We start from the raw sequence: 19892 nt of genomic DNA on the forward strand, positions 1-19892 counted from the left end.
AAAAATGGCCTTCAAAGTATATAATGCCCGGGAAGAAGTAGCTGAAGCCAGCCGCAAGGCAAGGCTTAAACAAAAGGCCGAACTGCAGGCCAACCTCCTTGAGAGGCACACCCAGACACTGGTAGCAGCCCTGCGGCCAGCCACGGAACAGAAGGTGGGTCCCCAGAAGCCACCTCTGGGAGTCTGCTTCAAATGTGGCCACGAGGGTCATTGGGCCCATCAATGCCCAAATCCCAAGCTTCCAACCAGGCCATGTCCTCACTGTAAGCAAAAGGGACATTGGGCGAGCGACTGTCCCCAGGCAGCTCAGGTCTCGACCCCATCGGGCCAGGGCTTGGGTTCCCGGAAGGATGCCCCGCCCTCGTCTCCCGCCTTGGAGTTTCTCTCACTTGATGAAGATTGACGGCGCCCAGACTCAGGGACCCCCATAACCCAAGCCGAGCCCAGGGTGATGCTTCAAGTGGTGGGTAAGTCTATCAATTTCTTGATAGATATGGGGGCTACTTACTCTGTTCTTCCCTCTTACGGGGGCGCTCTAATTCCTTCCCAGATCTCGGTGGTGGGTATAGATGGCAAGCCCTCACAGCCTCTACAAACGGGACCACAGCCTTGTCAGATTGACGGGCACCTGTTCACACATTCCTTCCTGGTAGTTCCTTCATGCCCTACCCTGCTATTGGGACGAGATATTTTAGCCAAACTCAAAGCCACCATACATCTGCCTTCCTCAGGTTCCTACTCTCCCACTTTACCTCTGCTTCTTCTCTGTGCCCCTGAATCTCCTCCTATAGACCTCACAATATGGGACACCGAGGTCCCCACAGTGGCTGACCACCACACCCCCATAATAATTAAGCTAAAAGATCCCTCACATTACCCACACCAGCCCCAGTTCCCCATTTCTCGAGTTCACTTATGTGGCCTCAAACCCATCATAGAACGCCTCTTGGGCCATGGGCTTTTTGGTCCCACAACATCACCCTGCAACACACCAATCCTTCTGGTACGTAAGGCCTCAGGCAGTTACCGCCTGGTCCAAGACCTCCGGTTGATCAATGAGGCTGTAATCCCTGTCCATCCGGTAGTGCCTAACCCTTACACCCTGCTCTCTAACATCCCGCCTAATAAGACCCACTTTACAGTCATCGACCTCAAAGATTGCCTTTTTCACTATCCCTCTCCACTCAGATTGTCAATTCCTTTTTGCTTTCACAGGGACTGATCCTGAGACTCGACAGTCCTCCCAGCTCACTTGGACTGTACTCCCACAGGGCTTTAGAGATAGTCCCCATTTTGCTGGTCAGGCTCTAGCTTGGGATCTGGCCTCTTGCCCCCTGGCCCCCAGCGTCCTCCTACAATATGTAGATGACCTCCTCCTCTGTAGCCCCTCACAAGCCCTTTCTCAAACTTATACGATGGTTCTTCTTAATTTTCTCAGTTCTTGGGGATACCAAGCTTCTAGACAAAAAGCTCAACTGACACAGCCCTCCGTAACCTACCTAGGCCTAAAGATCACCCCAACCACTAAGGCCCTCACTCTCGACCAGCTGAGCCTCCTTCAGGAACTCTCTCCCCCACCCATTGGGGAACAGATACTATCCTTTCTGGGATTCACGGGATTCTTCCGCCACTGGGTGCTTAACTATGCTACTCTAGCCCGACCCCTCTACCTAGCTGCAAAAGAAACTCCTACAAGGCCACTTGCCTCAGAGACAGACGTCTGCAAAGCTTTTAACAGCCTCCATTCGGCCCTACTGTCCTCCTCTCCCCTATTTCTGCCCAACCCTAACCTTCCTTACCACCTATATACAGATTAAAAAAAGGGAATAGCATTTGGGGCCCTCGTACAGCCAGCGGGTCCACAGCCGCTTCCAGTGGCATACATTTCCAAGCAGCTTGACCCCACCGCCCGGGGATGGTTTCCTTGTCTGCGAGCCTTGGCTGTGGCAGCTTCTCTTTATACCGACGCCAGGAAGCTCACCCTGGACCAGCCTTTGACCATCTTCTCCCCACACCACCTGACTGATCTCTTGGCTTCTAGATTCTTATCAGATCTCAGCGAATCCCAGCTCCAACAGTTCCACTTGACATTCCTTGATAACCCGCAGGTCACCCTGGGTCGCAGTCCTCCGCCAAACCCCTTATCGTCTCAAGGCCCACCTGGCAAGATTGTCCTCTGAATTACACCTCTTTGTGGGTTGACCTTCTGCTGGCAGCACTCACACGCATCCCAACAACCCCCGACTCCAAGACGGGCCTCAAGCCATTTGAGCTGCTGTACGGTAGGCCGTACCTGCTTGCCAATCTCCCAGACCCCCCACTACCACCTCTTGGAAACTATCTGCCCTATTTCACACTCCTCCGATTCCTTCTACTGGAACACGCAGACCACACCCTACCCCAGCCTGCTAACGACACAAATCAGGAGCCTCCATTAACTCCTTGGCTCTGGGAGACCAGGTTCTATTAAAAACGCTAACACCTAACCCCCTCCAACCGCGGTGGACTGGCCCTTTCACGGTGATTCTCCCCACTCCCACAGCGGCCAAACTCTTGGGACATGAGCCTTGGTACCACATCACTAGACTCAAATGGGCCCCCTTACACAGGGTTGCCTCCTCTGCCGTCTGCAAATACTTATACCTTTGCTTCCAAAGTTTCTGAGCCCACCAGGCTCACTATTACCAAAGTACATCTTCCACCCATAGGCGAGTAATGACTATTGGGCTCAACTGGTGGGACTTGCTTCTATTCAACCTCCTGGCCATACTTTTTGCCATAGGCCTCACTTCGGCCGCCCCACCGGAGTGGTCCATTACTTTTCATCTCGTTCTGGCTCTCGCCTACGTCATAGGTTGCACTATACTTCTGGGGTGTTACTATTTTTTGTAGTGACCTCCCTTTCTTTACATGTCTCTTACATTAACCAGTCTTGAAAACTTTCTGTCTGATTTCCTGCAAGACCTTTGGCTTGCCACTCCTGTGACTGACTTTGATTCCCTCACCCAGGCTGTCATTGAACTCTGGCTACAGGGAACTTTTCTCTCTTATCAGTTCAGTTCAGTTCAGTTCAGTTCAGTCGCTCAGTCGTGTCCGACTCTCCGCGACCCCATGAATCACAGCACGCCAGGCCTCCCTGTCCATCACCAACTCCCGGAGTACACTCAAACTCATGTCCACAGAGTCGGTGATGCCATCCAGCCATCTCATTCTCCGTCGTCCCCTTCTCCTCCCGCCCCCAACATTTCCCAGCATCAGAGTCTTTTCCAGTGAGTCAACTCGTCGCATCAGGTGGCCAAAGTATTGCAGTTTCAGCTTTAGCATCAGTCCCTCCAGTGAACATCCAGGATTGATCTCCTTTAGAATGGACTGGTTGGATCTCCTTGCAGTATAAGGGACTCTCAAGAGTCTTCTCCAACACCACAGTTCAAAAGCATCAGTTCTTTGGCGATCAGCTTTCTTCACAGTCCAACTCTCACATCCATACATGACCACGGGAAAAACCATAGCCTTGACTAGACGGACCTTGGTTGGCAAAGTAATGTCTCTGCTTTTTAATATACTATCAAGGTTGGTCATAACTTTCCTTCCAAGGAGCAAGCGTCTTTTAATTTCATGGCTGCAATCAGCATCTGCAGTGATTTTGGAGCCCCCAAAAATAAAGTCAGACACTGTTTCCACTGTTTTTCCATCTATTTCCCATGAAGTGATGGGACCAGATGCCATGATCTTTGTTTTCTGAATGTTGAGCTTCAAGCCAACCTTTTCACTCTCCTCTTTCACTTTCATCAAGAGGCTTTTGAGTTCCTCTTCACTTTCTGCCATAAGGGTAGTGTCATCTGCATATCTGAGGTTATTGATATTTCTCCCAGCAATCTTGATTCCAGTTTGTGCTTCTTCCAGCCCAGCGTTCCTCATGATGTACTCTGCATAGAAGTTAAATAAGCAAGGTGACAATATACAACCTTGACGTACACCTTTTTCTATTTGGAACCAGTCTGTTGTTCCATGTCCAGTTCTAACTGTTGCTTCCTGACCTGCATACAGGTTTCTCAAGAGGCAGGTCAGGTGGTCTGGGATTCCCATCTCTTTCAGAATGTTCCACAGTTTATTGTGATCGACACAGTCAAAGGCTTTGGCATAGTCAATGAAGCAGAAATAGATATTTTTCTGGAACTCTCTTGCTTTCTCCATGATCCAGCGGATGTTGGCAATTTGATCTCTGGTGCCTCTGCCTTTTCTAAAACCTGCTTGAACATCTGGGAGTTCACGGTTTACATACTGCTGAAGCCTGGCTTGGAGAATTTTGAGCATGACTTTACTAGCGTGTGGGATGAGTGCAATTGTGCGGTAGTTTGAGCATTCTTTGGCATTGCCTTTCTTTGGGATTGGAATGAAGACTGACCTCTTCCAGTCCTGTGGCCAGCGCTGAGTTTTCCAAATCTGCTGGCATATAGAGTGCAGCACTTTCACAGCATCATCTTTCAAGATTTGAAATAGCTCAACTGGAATTCCATCACCTCCACTAGCTTTGTTAGTAGTGATGCTTTCTAAGGCCCACTTGACTTCACATTCCAAGATGTCTGGCTCTAGGTCAGTGATCACGTTATCGTGACTATCTTGGTCGTGAAGATCTTTTTTGTACAGTTCTTCTGTGTATTCCTGCCACCTCTTCTTAATATCTTCTGCTTCTGTTAGGTCCATACCATTTCTGTCCTTTATCGAGCCCATCTTTGCATGAAATGTTCCCTTGGAATCTCTAATTTTCTTGAAGAGGTCTCTTGTTTTTCCTATTCTGTTGTTTTCCTCTATTTCTTTGCATTGATCACTGAGGAAGACTTTCTTATCTCTCCTTGCTATTCTTTGGAACTCTGCATTCAGATGCTTATATCTTTCCTTTTCTCCTTTGCTTTTCGCCTCTCTTCTTTTCCCAGCTATTTGTAAGGCCTCCTCAGACAGCCATTTCGCTCTTCTGCATTTCTTTTCCATGGGGATGGTCTTGGTCCCTGTCTCCTGTACAATGTCACGAACCTCCGTCCAGAGTTCATCAGGCACTCTATCAATCAGATCTAGTCCCTTAAATCTATTTCTCACTTCCACTGTATAATCATAAGGGATTTGATTGAGGTCATATCTGAATGGTCTAGTGGTTTTTCCTACTTTCTTCAATTTAAGTCTGAATTTCGCAATAAGGAGTTCATGATCTGAGCCACAGTCAGCTCCTGGTCTTGTTTTCGCTAACTGTATACAGCTTCTCCATCTTTGGTTGCAAAGAATATAATCAATCTGATTTCTCTGTTATACCGACAACCAAATCAACTTCTACACCTTAGTCCTTCTCTGCCTAATATCCTAGTCAGTCATGCTCACTCTACGGCTTTTTCTGACTAGCCTAACTCTAGCTACCATTGTCGCACAAGACAACATCTTTCTCTCATGGGCACATTCCTATGCAAACTTCCACAACTCTTCCAGTTGCTGGGTATGTGGGGCCATGCCCATGTCAGTGATGGATGGGCTCCCTTGGTGGGTGTTGCCACTTTGTCATGGAGACCTTATACCACTGTGCTCCTTTCTGGAACAACAGAAGAGAACTTTCCTTTCTCTTACTAATCATAACCCTTCTTTACTCTCCTGGTGTAAAAAACAGCCACCAATGGACCTAGGACATAAGGCAATATTTAACATAAACACCAGCCTTATAGAGGTAACACGGGCTTATACCTTATACATGAAAAACAAAAAGGAAAAGGGCACACTTACAGAAGGGGGACAAGCCTCCCGATACCTTGAACAATACTATCAGGTATAGGATGAATATTTCTGGATGACTCCTGAGAAAGGACAGCTAGTCACTCCCGCTACTATATGTTGGGAACAGAAAGAGCACAAGATTGGGTTTGGAGACTGTCCCCTAGACCCGACAGACCTAAAATACATGGGTTATTTGTCCCCTGAACAGTGTAAACAAATCTTAGACGTAACTTACCATCCCAATCGGTCTGCTCAGTGGCCCGGTTCTGACTGGAGATACAACCCTGGAATCTGTTGGGTAGCCCCCAATGGGACCCAGTGGCTCTGTGGGTGTAACCTATGGCCATGGTTACCAGTTGGCTGGGTAGGGCATTGCACCCTGGGATTTGTTTTTGCCCATGGCAGTATCAAACCTAGCCTACACCATCCTCCAGTGAACCTGTCCTATCTGCATGCAAGATGGACGTGGTCCATATTCCAATGGTATGACTATCTCGCTGCCTTATTTGTACCCTCTATAGGGCCAACAGATACTATGATTAAAGTGGAAGCCCTAACTAATTTCACTAAACAGGCCCTCTTAGACAGTACAAAAGCTATTCAGGCATTGAACGAAGAACAAATTCTGATGAGAAAGGCGGTGATCCAAATTAGGATGAAGCTCAACATTCAGAAAACAAAGATCATGGCATCTGGTCCCATCACTTCATGGGAAATAGATGGAAAAACAGTGGAAACAGTGTCAGACTTTGTTTTTTTGGGCTCCAAAATCACTGCAGATGCTGATTGCAGCCATGAAATTAAAAGACGCTTGCTCCTTGGAAGGAAAGTTATGACCAACCTTGATAGTATATTAAAAAGCAGAGACATTACTTTGCCAACCAAGGTCCGTCTAGTCAAGGCTATGGTTTTTCCCGTGGTCATGTATGGATGTGAGAGTTGGACTGTGAAGAAGGCTGACCGCCGAAGAATCGATGCTTTTGAACTGTGGTGTTGGAGAAGACTCTTGAGAGTCCCTTATACTGCAAGGAGATCCAACCAGTCCATTCTGCTGCTGCTAAGTCACTTCAGTCGTGTCCGACTCTGTGTGACCCCATAGACGGAAGCCCACCAGGCTCCCCCGTCCCTGGGATTCTCCAGGCAAGAACACTGGAGTGGGTTGCCATTTCCTTCTCCAAACCAGTCCATTCTAGAGGAGATCAATCCTGGATGTTCACTGGAGGGACTGATGCTAAAGCTGAAACTGCAATACTTTGGCCACCTCTTGTGACGAGTTGACTCACTGGAAAAGACTCTGATGCTGGGAAAGGTTGGGGGCGGGAGGAGAAGGGGACGACGGAGAATGAGATGGCTGGATGGCATCACCGACTCTGTGGACATGAGTTTGAGTGAACTCCGGGAGTTGGTGATGGACAGGGAGGCCTGGCGTGCTGTGATTCATGGGGTCGCGGAGAGTCGGACACGACTGAGCGACTGAACTGAACTGAACTGAACTGAACTTAGACATACTCACAGCAGCTCAAGGGGGAACGTGCGCCATAATTAAAATTGAAAGTTGTGTATACATCCCTGACCTGTCTAGAAACGTATCGACTGCCTTAGAAGATATGCAAACTCAGATAAAGGACATGTCTGATAAAAATATTCCTTTTTGGACTTCAGTCCTGTCTTGGATAAAAGGAGATTAGTGGAAATCTGTTTTGATCATTCTTGTAGTTATTTTACTCATATTGCTCTTTGGCCCATGTATCCTACAATGCATTGTTCAACAGCTGCAGAAGATGATCCAGGTCGCCACTGGACAGATGATGATGGTGGCCGCCTATTCCAGACTTCCAACCCCCACGACCCCAAAAACCCCCGAGGGACACCGGGGTCTGGCCATGACCCAAAAACCTCACGACGCCCCTTTCCAGCAGAAAGTAGCCAGAGATGACAACGTCACCCCCTATCCTATCAAAAGGGTCGGAACGTAAGGTCAGACCTCGGTGGCCATCTTGGCTTCCCCTCCCCGGCGGCCATCTTGGCTTCTTCTTCTTCTCCACTTCATTTCCCACCAGTGGGAAAAAGTCCCGCCAAACCACTGAAGAGTCTCTGATGCAAAAGCTCTCCACTGGAATCAACCCTCCCTCCTGACCTTTAGAGCGACCAACCCGGTTTCGCCACCTCGACTAGCCAACCTATGAGAAACTGCCACTCCAGACCTCGCCTTTTTTGGAAAGAGTTTCACGGCTCCTTACTGAGAGGCTATATAAGTCGCTCTCTGCCTTTGTTCGGCGTGGACTTCTCAACCTCACTCTGTTAGGTCTTGGGGTTCTGCCCGGGGGCGCCTGCTATTAAAGCCTGCTACATTATCTATTTGGTGTCTGGGTTCCTTTATTTAACAGCATTGGGCCGTTTCAACCGTACACCAGCTACTTACTCGGGTAGAATGTTTGCCAGTAATTAATTCTACTTTAGCTTTTTCTATTTGCTTTAGAAAACTTTGTATTTAATCTAGACTGTAGTAAGAAGTGAATTATGAATTAAAGCTGAACTTAAAATATTACTGCACAATTCAAGTGTTTTCTTTCCTTCCAAATGAATTTCATATTGATGAAATAACATAATGTCAGGCTTTAGTTTTACATCACAGTGAATGTTTACCTATAGGTACCCTGAGACAACTGGAGCTCAGTAAAATGTTTTTCTTTACCTTGCAAAAGTATGTAACTTTCCTAACTAGTGGGCCTAATTAGTGATGGGGACTGACTTAAAAAAGGACAGCCTTGGCTGCCAGAGAGTGACATCACCTCATGGTACTGTGGGATGAAAAAAAAAAAAGAAACATGACTCAATAAAATTACCTTTAGTGTAACTCATTAAACAAACAAATACTCAGAAGGAAATGGTCCATTTTTAATTTAGGGGCATACTATGCCAGTAGCCTTTCTCAAGTTATCAGTTGGATTCAAGGCTCATCTGCAAGATTCGATCAAACAGAAAAATTTTAAGCTGTAAATATTTATTATATATCAGAAATAAGATATTTTCATATTTTTACCTGTATCATAGTACCTTGCTACTCAAAGTGTGATTTGTAGACCAGTACCTTTGACTTTAGCTCTTAATAGAAGCTTGTTAAAAATGTAAAATCTTAGACCCCACCCCTAAGACCTGAGTCAGAGTTTGTATTTTAAACAGATGCCCAGGTGATTACTATGTACATTAAGGGTTTAGAAACACTGTCACAGTAGACTTTAAAAGTCTCTTCTAGCTCTGATCTTCCACAACCAGAACCCTATACTCCCATTTAAAGAACCAGAATACATTAATAATGAATGTATTAAGTTCTGCATTCTTTTTAAATCAACTGGAATAAAAATTTTTATGAAGTTGTCAAATAATGAAAAACTGATTGAAGTGACACATGAAAACTGTAGTTGATCAGGGAAAACAAACCTGATAAATATGGTATTCTTTCAGTGTGCTATTTGTGAAGTTGCAAAAGGAAGTTACTAAACAAGATCAAACGAAGCAGCTATACTGAAATCAAAGAAGCATATCAAGGACAAAGGCAAGAAGAAAATCATAATGTCAAATGTAAAGCTTCATTTGGAATAAGAAATAGAATTTTGTGCAGATTTTTGTGGAAATGACAACTGGATAGAAAGTTATGAGGTAGGTCTTACAAACATCCCTCCCTTTTGTCATTCTGCCTCACCCTTCCTGTAGGTTGTAGGGAGAAACCCTTGTCCTATCTCTGGGCAAAGCTGCTGCTAAACAACAACGTGCTCAAGCAATTGACTTCCAGGATTTTCCACAAATGTCTTTAATTCCTCTCTATACTATTGTCAGAGTGATTTTTTAAGGCATAAAAAATTATTTCCCAGATTAAATCTCTTCAGTGATCCAAGCCCCCAGCAAGTACGCAGATGCCTTTGTAGGAATTGGCTTCCTTCCTGCAACACAGCCACTCCTTACAGTGAGCACTGAGGAAAAACACAAGATAGCACCTCAGATAGCTGAGATGCATATGAAAGGAATGTTTTCAGTGAGCCCAGACTCTTGTATCTTCTTATGTACAGAAAAGTGCTAAATTCCTTAACTTGAAGTATCTGGTTTTCTTTAATTCACAAAAATACTTTTGATGGTCAGACTACCTACCCTTTGTTGCAAACTTCTATATAATCTGACTCCTCCCCACTACCTGCCTTCTTAGAGTAGTTCTCTCAGGATTACTTGAGATGCAGTCTCCCACACTTGAAGTCCTAAAAATTCCCACTGAATAAAACATAATTCTCAACTTTTAGGTTGTGACTGTTTTTAAACTGACATGGTCAAAGTATTGGAGCTTCAGCTTCAGCATCAGTTCTTCCATTGGATATTTAGGGTTGTTGATATCTTTTAGGATTGACAGGTTTGATATCCTTGCAGTCCAGGAGACTCTCAAGAGTCTTCTCCAGCACCACAGCTCAAAAGCATCAATTCCTTGGCGCTCAGCCTTCTTTAAGGTCCACCCCTCACATCCGTACATGACTACTGGAAAAACCATAGCTTTGACTATACTCACCTTTGTCAGCAAAGTGATGTTTCTGTTTTTTAATATGCTATCTAAGTTGTCATAGCTTTCCTTCCAAGGAACAAGTGACTTTTACTTTCATTGTTTCAGTCACTGTCCACAGTGATTTTGGAGCCCAATGTGTCACTGCAGGGGCTTCTCGGGTGGCGCAGTTGGTAAAGAACCCGCCTACAAATGCAGAAGACATAAGAAACATGGGTGTCACTGCAGTGGATAAACACTCTTTCAGTGAAATAAACAGCAGAGGAGAAGAGAGTTTAAGATTTGGATTTACTGAGGGGAAGCCTGGGGTGGAGGAAAGGAAGGGGATGCAGAAGACTGAAGGGAAGAAGATTGATGTAGTCATATTATGAGTATGTTGAACTTAAATACCTGTGGAAAATCTAACCACAAGAAAAGAGCTTCCCTTCAACCGACTCAACCTGGTCACTGTGGAAGACCCTGGACTCTTGGGTTTGCCTCTCTCCTTAACCTGGGAAGCCAGATGCCAAACCACAGAAAAAAAGGCAGATAAAATTAAACTTAAAGAAGTAGGCGAGACCAGAATAAAAGGCTCCCAGTGCAACCACCTATTTAACCACATGATGGTGTAAGAGCTAAGAAGAGCCCTAGTTAGACCCTCCTTCACTGGGCAAAAGTGAAACTGAAGTCACTTAGTCGTGTCAGACTCTTTGTGACCCCATGGACTGTAACCTAACAGGTTCCTCCGACCATGGAATTTTTCAGGCAAAACTACTGGAGTGGGTTGCCATTTCCTTCTCCAGGGGATCTTCCCAACCCAGGGATCAAACCCAGGCCTCCCACATTGCAGGTGGATTCTTTACAATTTGAGCCACCAGGGAAGCCCAAAAATACTGGAGTGGGTAGCCTATCCGTTCTCCAGGGGATCTTCCCAACCCAGGAATTGAACTGGGGTCTCCTGAATTGCAGGCAGATTCTTTACCAGCTGATCTACCAGGGAAGCCATCATATTAAATCATAGACACCCCACTTCACATTTATCTATAACTAAAATACTGGTTACAGTAAGCATTACAGACATAGTTAGTACCATCAGGCCTCTCATGTTACCCTAACCTCAGCCTTAAACCGGCTGAGCTATCCATATCAATAACTATTTCCTAAACTTTAGAGACACCTAGGAATGCCCCTATCTCTGATACTCCAATATCCCACATGCTTACCATTCAGCCTTCCAGTTTTATTTGCTTAACTCCTATTAAGTTTTCATTCCTATCCCAAAGAAAGGCAATGCCAAAGAATGTTCAAACTACCACAAATTGTACTCATCTCACGTGCTAGCAAAATAATGCTCAAAATTCTCCAAACCAGGTTTCAATAGTACATGAACCGAGAACTTCCAGATGTTCAAGCTGGATTTAGAAAAGGCAGAGGAACCAGAGATCAAATTGCCAACATCCACTGGATCACCGAAAAAGCAAGAGAGTTCTAGAAAAACATCTATTTATGCTTTATTGACTACACCAAAGCCTTTGACTGTGTAGGTCACAACAAACTGTGGAAAATTCTTAAAGGGATGGGAATACCAGACTACCTGATCTGCCTCTTGAGAAATCTGTATGTAGGCCAGGAAGCAACAGTGGTATATATTTACTTGGCCATGAAAAATGACGAAATAATGCCATCTGCAGAAATATGGATGGGCCTAGAGATTATCATACTAAGTGAAGTAAGTCAGACAGAAAAAGAAAATTTCATGATATTGCTTATATGTGGAATCTTAAAGAAAAAAAAGAAATGAACTTAAATACAAAATAGAAATAGACTTACAGACATAGAAAACAAACTTATGGTTACAAAAGGGGAAGTGGGGGAGGGATAAATTAGGAATTAAGATGAAAAATACACAGACGCTTACTCCTTGGAAGGAAAGTTATGACCAACCTAGATAGCATATTAAAAAGCAGAGACATTACTTTGCCAACCAAGGTCCGTCTAGTCAAGGCTATGGTTTTTCCCGTGGTCATATATGGATTTGAGAGTTGGACTGTGAAGAAAGCTGATCGCCGAAGAATTGATGCTTTTGAACTGTGGTGTTGGAGAAGACTCTTGAGAGTCCCTTGTACTGCAAGGAGATCCAACCAGTCCATTCTAAAGAAGATCAATCCTGGGTGTTCATTGGAAGGACTGATGCTAAAGCTGAAACTCCAATACATTGGCCACCTCATGCGAAGAGTTGACTCACTGGAAAAGACTCTGATGCTGGGAGGGATTGGGGGCAGGAGGAGAAGGGGACAACAGAGAATGAGATGGTTGGATGGCATCACCGACTCGATGGACTTGAGTTTGAGTGTACTCTGGGAGTTGGTGATGGACAGGGAGGCCTGGTGTGCTGTGATTCATGGGGTCGCAAAGAGTTGGACACGACTGAGTGACTGAACTGAACTACGTATAAAATAGATAATCAACAAGGACCTTCTATAGAGCACAAAGAGCTATACTCAATATTTTGTAATAATCTTTAAGGGCATAGAATCTGAATATATATATGAAAAGAATATGTATTTAAAGAATACACACACACACACACAAGAATGAAATTGGACCACTATTGTCAGGACCAGCCCAACAACAAACTGACCTGACAGAGCAGTGCCACAGAAGAATAAAGAAAAACAAGACTCAGAAATAAGGTGGGGATCTGGGGGCTGATGCCATTCGCAGGCAAAAACCCAGATCCTAATCCTTGTATGCTTTTTATTGCTAACATCTACTTTCTTGTATGTGCTCTAGAGATATCTATTTTTTACAATCTCAGATCGGGGATACAGATATACAACACACAGTCCTCAATGTCAAACCGTCAGGCCTTTCATGACTCTGTTTAGCCCTTTAGCTAGTGACGACCTTTCTCAGCAACTCCCTCAAGGCTTAGGTTACAGGAACAGTCACTCATGGTTTTCCATCAGTCACATCAGTTCTTCAACATCTTGTTTTCAAGATGTTTTTCCATGATGTACTTTTTACTGCACCCAGCCCTTCACCTGGGGGTGATGAGAAAGTCACTCTTATTTTTCAAAGAAGCCCTGTTAATTATAGTACAGGCCTGTGCATAGCATATTCCCTACACACTATCTTACACTAAATACAAAAATTAACTCAAATGGTTAAAGACTTGAACATTAGACCTGAAACCATATAACTTCTAGAAGAAAACAAGCAGTAAGCTCCTTGGCACTGGTCTTGATAATGATTTTTTTGGATTTGACACCAAAAGAAAAGGCAACAAAAGGAAAAATAAACAAGTGGGACTATATCAAACTAAAAAGCTTTTGCGCAGCAAAGAAAACCATCAAGAAAATGAAAAAGCTACCTACAGAATGGGAGAAAATACTTATAAATCTTATACCTGATAAAGGGTCAATTTCCAAAATATATGAAGAACTCAGTTCAATAGTGAAACAATATGATTTTTAAATCATCAGAAAAACTGAATAGAATTTTTCTAAAGAAGACATAGAAATGGCTGATAGATATAGGGAAAAGTACTCACCATCACTAATCCTTAGAGAAATGAAAATTTAGACCACAGTGAGCTATCACGCCACTTATGTTAGAAACATTATCATGGGACTTCCCTGGTGGTCCAGTGGTTAAGACTGTGTACTTCCACTGCAGAAAGCACAAGTTCAATCCCTGGCTAGGGAATTAAGATCCCACAAGCTGCATAGTGCAGCCAAAAAAAGAAAAGAATGAATGATTGTCATAAAAAAGATAAGAGATAACAAGTGTCGTGGAGAAGGAAATGGCAACCCACTCCAGTGTTCTTGCCTGGAGAATTCCATAAACAAAGGAGCCTGGCGGGTTACTGTCCATGGGGTCGCAAGAGTTGGATGTGATTGAGTGACTAACACAACATACTAACAAGTGTTAACAAGGATGTGGAGAAAGGAGAACCCTTGTGCACTCTTGGTGGGAATGTAAATTGGTACAGCCACTATAGAAAACTATGGAGTTTTTCTCAAAAATTTAAAATTAGAAATTTAAAATTTCTAATTAAAAATTTAAAATTAGAACTAGGATACTCAATGGAATATTATTCAGCTGTGAAAGAGAAGGCTATCTTGCCATTTGGAACATAGGTGGAGCTGAGGGTATTATGCTAAGTGAAATGTCAGACAGAGAAAGACAAACACTGCATAGTCTCACAATTAATAGTGAATTTTTAAAAATTTAAACTCAGAGACATACAGAACAGGTTGGTGGTTGCCAGAGGTATGGGTCAGGTTTGGGCCAATGGAAGAAGGTGGTCAAAAGGTATAAACTTTCAGTTATAAAATAAAGACGTCCTGTGGGTGTGATGCACAATATGATGACTACAGTTAAAAATATTGAATTGTATATTTAAAAGTTGTTAAGAAGGTAGATCTTACAAGTTCTCATCGCAAGAAAAACAAAATTGTTTCCATCTGTCTTAATGTATGTTAACTAGACATAGTGTGGTGATCATTTCACAATACATACAAATTCAAATCATTGTGCTGTATACTTGAAACTAATATAGTTTTGTTGTTGTTCTGTTGCCCATTCATATCAGACTCTTTGCGACCCCATGGACTGCAGCATGCCAGGCCTCTCTGTCCCTCACCATCTCCCAAAGTTTGCCCAAGTTCATGTCCATGGCATTGGTAATGCCATCCAGCCATCTCATCCTCTGACACCCTCTTCTTCTGCCCTCAATCTTTTATATACTAATATAACATTATGTTAACTATATCTCAGTTTAAAAAAAAATTAAAGCCTTTGAGCCAAAGTGTGTTCTTCCCATGGCCAACATAATGGAATTCAGGACCTGCCCATTTTGGCCCACTGGAGACCTCCTCTGATAGGTTACCCCAAAACTCCCGATTATGTTAGCCAACACTTTGTCAATCTGTATTACACTCTTTAACTCCCTTTGCCCAGTTCTACTTCCTTCTCCCTTTTTCTTTTACTAATGTCTGATCTGTATCAAGGCCTGACGATTTTCCAGGCCCATTTCTTTTTCCTCCTCTTTAAACTTTCACAGGCTTTATCTTCCAAAAAGTCTCTTGTACTCCGTCTTACCGTCGGCTTCCTGCAAGACTTGAACTGATACATCGTCATAACACTTATTACAATTTGTAATGGTATGTTTATGTGTTTGTATGTTGTCTCTATCACATAACAATCTCCTTGGCAGTCTTTTCTTCTGAAGGGTCCTCCTCTAAGAAGCCTGGATAACCTCCCTGTTGACTCAATCTTCACCTCTCCTTTCAGTCTACAGGATAGCAGTAGTTGCATAGTTGTGTCTTACACTGGGAACATAGTTGAGAGAGAGGAGACTAAAATCCTAATTCAGGGCTACATCTTCCAAATGCAGGATTTATCAACTTTGGCACTATTGACATTTTAGATTTAAGAATTCTTTGTAGTGGAAGAGCTGTCCTATGCACTATAGGATGTTTACTAGCATTCCTGCCCTCTACTGACTAGCTGCCAGTGGCACCCTTCTAAGTTATGACATTTATATTTCCAGACACTGCCAAATGTCCCCTGGAGTGTAAAATCATCCCTGGCCTTGATGAAAGAGCGTCTTTTTTCTAATTATTCTCAAAATGCTATTTGGTCAATTAGCATACAACTGGACCACAGTATATTACCATGGTTCTGGGAATATTCTTCCAGGCTAAGCAGAGACAGATCTCTTGACTGCAACTTCCACACAACATAAGAATTCCCTCTTCTCTTACTATGTCTGTTTTACACCCTAAGTGGGTCTGTACCTGTTCCCAGGGGTTACAGATTGAGATTATTCCAGGTGTTTTGCTCTGACCATAAAAAGCCCACCTATCCTTGCAAACACAAACTTAAGAGGATCCATCCAAGGCAGCATGTTGATGCTCCATTGGACAGATGAAGGTTGTCCCTCGGCCTATATATCTTCTCACTGCACTTTTATCCACAAAGTGTTATTCAGGCTTTCTTGGAAAATTATCAGTCACTCTTATGTAAATTCTTGTTGCTGTTCACCCTGGAGCATGCTAGATCCTACTTACTTCTCAAACAGAAGTGGCTAATTTAAAAAATTAAAGTCTGTAACTCTGAGTGTCTGCCCTTAATAGTTAAAGGTTCCTGTTTTAGCTGAAAGTGTGAGCCATGGTTGTTACTTTCATCAGGAACAGAAACCGTTCATGCCTCTATTTCAGATGTTTTTAAGTATGAATGCCTGTCTTTCAAAGTCCCTCTATCCCACAAAGTGTATTTCATAGATTTCACTAAACATATATTTCAAGTTTGGTTTGTCTGCTAAATCCCTTCAGTTGTGTCCAACTCTTCGAGACCTCATGGACTATACCACGAAGCACCTCTGTTGCAATTTTCCAGCCAAGAATACTGGAGTGGACTGCCATGCCCTCCTCCAAGGGATCTTCCCAACCCAGAGATTGAACCCACGTTTCTTACATCTCCTGAATTGGCAGGTGAGTTCTTTACCACTAGCGCCACCCGGTTTTCCCCATAAATTTGGTGCAAATCCATGTCCAGCCATTTTCTCATTATGCTGCTGTCAGAAATTTCTATGCAGACCTGCTTCTCTCCTCCCACCCTCAACTGGTTTCTTTTCCTTACTTGCATTCATTCGATGTTTTATTTTTTTCTGTGGAAAGGCAAGCTTTATTTCAAAGCAACATGAAAAGAGTAGTCAGAGGTCCACAACCACAAACTGGTAGGAGGGAGAAACAGTCACATGTCCATTTGGCTGTGTCTCAGTGGAAATCTCAATTCCTGCTGATCGCCCAATACTTGCTCAGTTTTCCTCTTCAGGCTGAAACTAAAAAGGTTGACTTGAAGATGCCCGTTGTATCTCTGTTATCCAAACACACTTATTTCAGGATGGAGGACACTTGGAGTCAACTTAATTGAGGGAATCCACTTAATTATTAAATATTTAGAGAATATGGTTAAGTTAGTAGCTTTCTTCACATTTTTAAAAGAGCCACAGAGGTGCCATTCACATTCTAAGCAGCTGAGTTGGCAAAAGTCCATTTCATAGGAAATAGATCACATTCAATTACTCCTCACAACAGCCAACTGGAAGACTATTCCATTGCTTTTGAAGCACTGGTTGGGTTGGCATCTGCGATAGTAGCCAAATAATAGAGATTTCTGTGTAACACATGCTGGTACTCATTCGCTCGGCCTTTGTTCTGATATTCCACGATACAGCGGATCAGCTAGTCATTCTCCTCCAGGAGTCGCTGGATGGTCTCCTGATTGACTTCTGCCTTCCCTCTCAGCCAGTCCGGTACGAAAGCCACCGACATCCCGGGAAGCCAGGGTGGAACTCGGCGTCAGGCCCAGCCGATCCCCTCTCATCTAGACCGGAGCGGACCTGCAGCTCCAGACGCCCTACGGCCGCAGCAGGGACCAAGATAGGCGGGCCTACATTTTCGACGTTGATTGGGTCCTCCCACCTAGGAGGCGGGGAACAGGCGGAACGTCCTTTGTGATTGGGCGCGCTTTTAAAAAGAACGATTCTTGGCGTCCTCCTCCGGCTCCACCCCTGAGGCTCTAGAGCTGTTTGTGGATCTTCTACGTTTGCGCAAGCTAGCCTCAGGGGCGGGATTCTTGATAGCGTCTCGCCTTTTAGGCTTTGGGTACTGTCAGTCTGTGGGAGGAGCTTGCCCATCTAGGTCCACATTCACCCCTCTTTAAACACCGCTCTGGTGCCTACAGGCCTGCCCCTGGAGCCTGAATCTTGGGCATTGCCTCCTTTCAAGCCAAACCCCGCAAGGCCAAGGAAAACACTGGTGTCGGGTTTTGCTGAGGGAGAAACTCGCACATAGCCCTCTTTTTCCTTTGGGCCCTGGACCTCAGGCCCACGCGGGTGAGAACCGGGATACGCGAGGAAAGTTGGAAGGCGCGCCCCAGCCATGCCCCTCATTCGATGTTTTAAAAGTGTATTTTAGATTCTGAGTATTCGATGAGCACAAGATTTATGGATACATGATTTAGAGAAGGGACTCAAACGTGACTTTCCCGTCCGGTCTTATGGACAAATGCGATACATGATTCTTAGGATGTTGACAATTTTCTTGGATGAGGCAAAAAATAAACTCTCCTGTCCTAAATGTCGACTTGGTGGGGAGGGGGGCGGAGTCCATGAAGAGAACACGCAGGACGGGAGGTGGAACGGATTTAAGGCTGAAAACTCTAGTTACTCCTCTGGCTCCTCCTCCTCCAAGACTGAAACAAGGCATTCTACACCAAGTTTCCAGCCCGCAACGCGTCGTGCCGGGGCGCTGAGCCGAAGGAAGCAGGGCTAAGTCTGAACGCGACTGTAATAAACTGCATCGCAACTCAACAGTCAGATGAATGCTTTTAGGGTTCGAGATGATTAGGTTAAAAAGTATAACTATTGCAAATATAACTTTGCATTTAGTCCACTTATCCCCTCAAGAACAAAACGTTCCTTCTCGGCCTCAAATACCTGACGGCCAGAGAAAACTTAAAAGCTCTCTTAAACATATTCAGCAAGCTAATTCGTCACACTTGGAAGTAACAACCAACCAAAAGCGATTACCGTTCTCACACAGGGCAAGAGGGTAGCCGAGAAGGACCAAACTTAAGATGCGCAGCAGCGCGTCTGACGTAGGCCTTCCTGCCGCAGGGCATTTCGGGAAGAGCCGCCAAACGCGAAGCTTGGCGCTCCTCTGAAGAAGAAACAAAGTCCAAGGACGACTAGAGGTGCCTGCCCAGTACCTGCCGCAGCTTGCGGTTACCCACTTTTTGTGGAGACAGCATTGCCCACGCGGAGTGGGAAGCGCCCCCAGGCTTCCGGGGTCCCAGTGCGACGCACGGTGACGCAATTCCCGAGCGCGCCAATCCCGGGCCGGCTGGGAAGGCGGGCTCTTCAAATTTGAATTCCCTAATAGTTCTCGTGTTAGGGAGCCTCACGGGGAAGGTGAGCTGAGGGGTGGGGCCGACTTGGGCCAGAGGCGCGATCTTAGGGCGCCCAGGTCGCCCGCTGCCCCGAAGCCGAGCCCGGACTGCTGCCGTCTCGCCCAGCCAGGCTCTTCACCCAAGGTACGGCCTCCCCGACCCTCTGCCCTGGCTTCTGCCTCCGATCCCTCTGGCGCCGCCAGTCCCAGCGCTTCGGCTTTCTGGGCTGTTGCGGACTTCTGTACGTTTCTGTCTTTGGCTGCGGTATCACGACCACTCGTTCATTCGGTGTGTATTTGTTGCGTGTCTACTGTATTTATCAAGAGAGCAGACCTCTTTTCCTCTGATTTCAGTGGTGAGCGCTCTAGGCTTTTGTTCTAAAAGTCACTTCTAGAAAAAAAAAAATTAGATTACCAAGTAGGAGTATTGTGTGCGTCACTACCCGATTCTTCACCTTGGAACCCAGGATCCACAATTTATCCATCTAGCTTGTGTTTTTTCTGATTAAATTACATATTGCAAACATTTTCAGATGTAAATAAAATTATTTAGGAAACGGGAGGCCCCTTCATCCCTCTCTACAAAGATAAGTGCTATGTAAAAGTTTTTACAATATCTTAATTCCAGATTTTTTCCCCTTTGCATATACTCCTGT

General features: G+C 44.7%; 1 protein-coding gene, 1 long non-coding RNA gene and 1 pseudogene across 2 annotated transcripts in view; 1 reads left to right on the forward strand and 2 right to left on the reverse strand.

Annotated features, from left to right (window-relative positions):
* Positions 1 to 8431: 8431 nt before the first annotated feature.
* LOC148774505 (uncharacterized) lies at positions 8432 to 18988 on the reverse strand. The gene is made up of 3 exons (XR_016035612.1): positions 18879 to 18988; positions 10307 to 10483; positions 8432 to 8715 (listed from the first exon to the last, which is right to left on the reverse strand). It is a non-coding gene; the product is annotated as an uncharacterized LOC148774505 (long non-coding RNA).
* On the reverse strand, positions 13020 to 19003 carry LOC148774506 (SS18-like protein 2 pseudogene; annotated as a pseudogene).
* The window catches only part of MIS18BP1 (MIS18 binding protein 1), a 50815-nt gene continuing 49799 nt past the window's right edge, over positions 18877 to 19892 (forward strand). Inside the window, 1 exon segment of the mRNA XM_088829469.1 lies at positions 18877 to 19381. The gene's annotated coding sequence lies outside the window, so the exon portion shown is untranslated.

This window comes from Moschus berezovskii, chromosome 21 (genome assembly GCF_049115385.1).
Source record: "Moschus berezovskii isolate FMDL1 chromosome 21, NW_MosBer_1.0, whole genome shotgun sequence".
NCBI lineage: Eukaryota > Metazoa > Chordata > Mammalia > Artiodactyla > Moschidae > Moschus > Moschus berezovskii.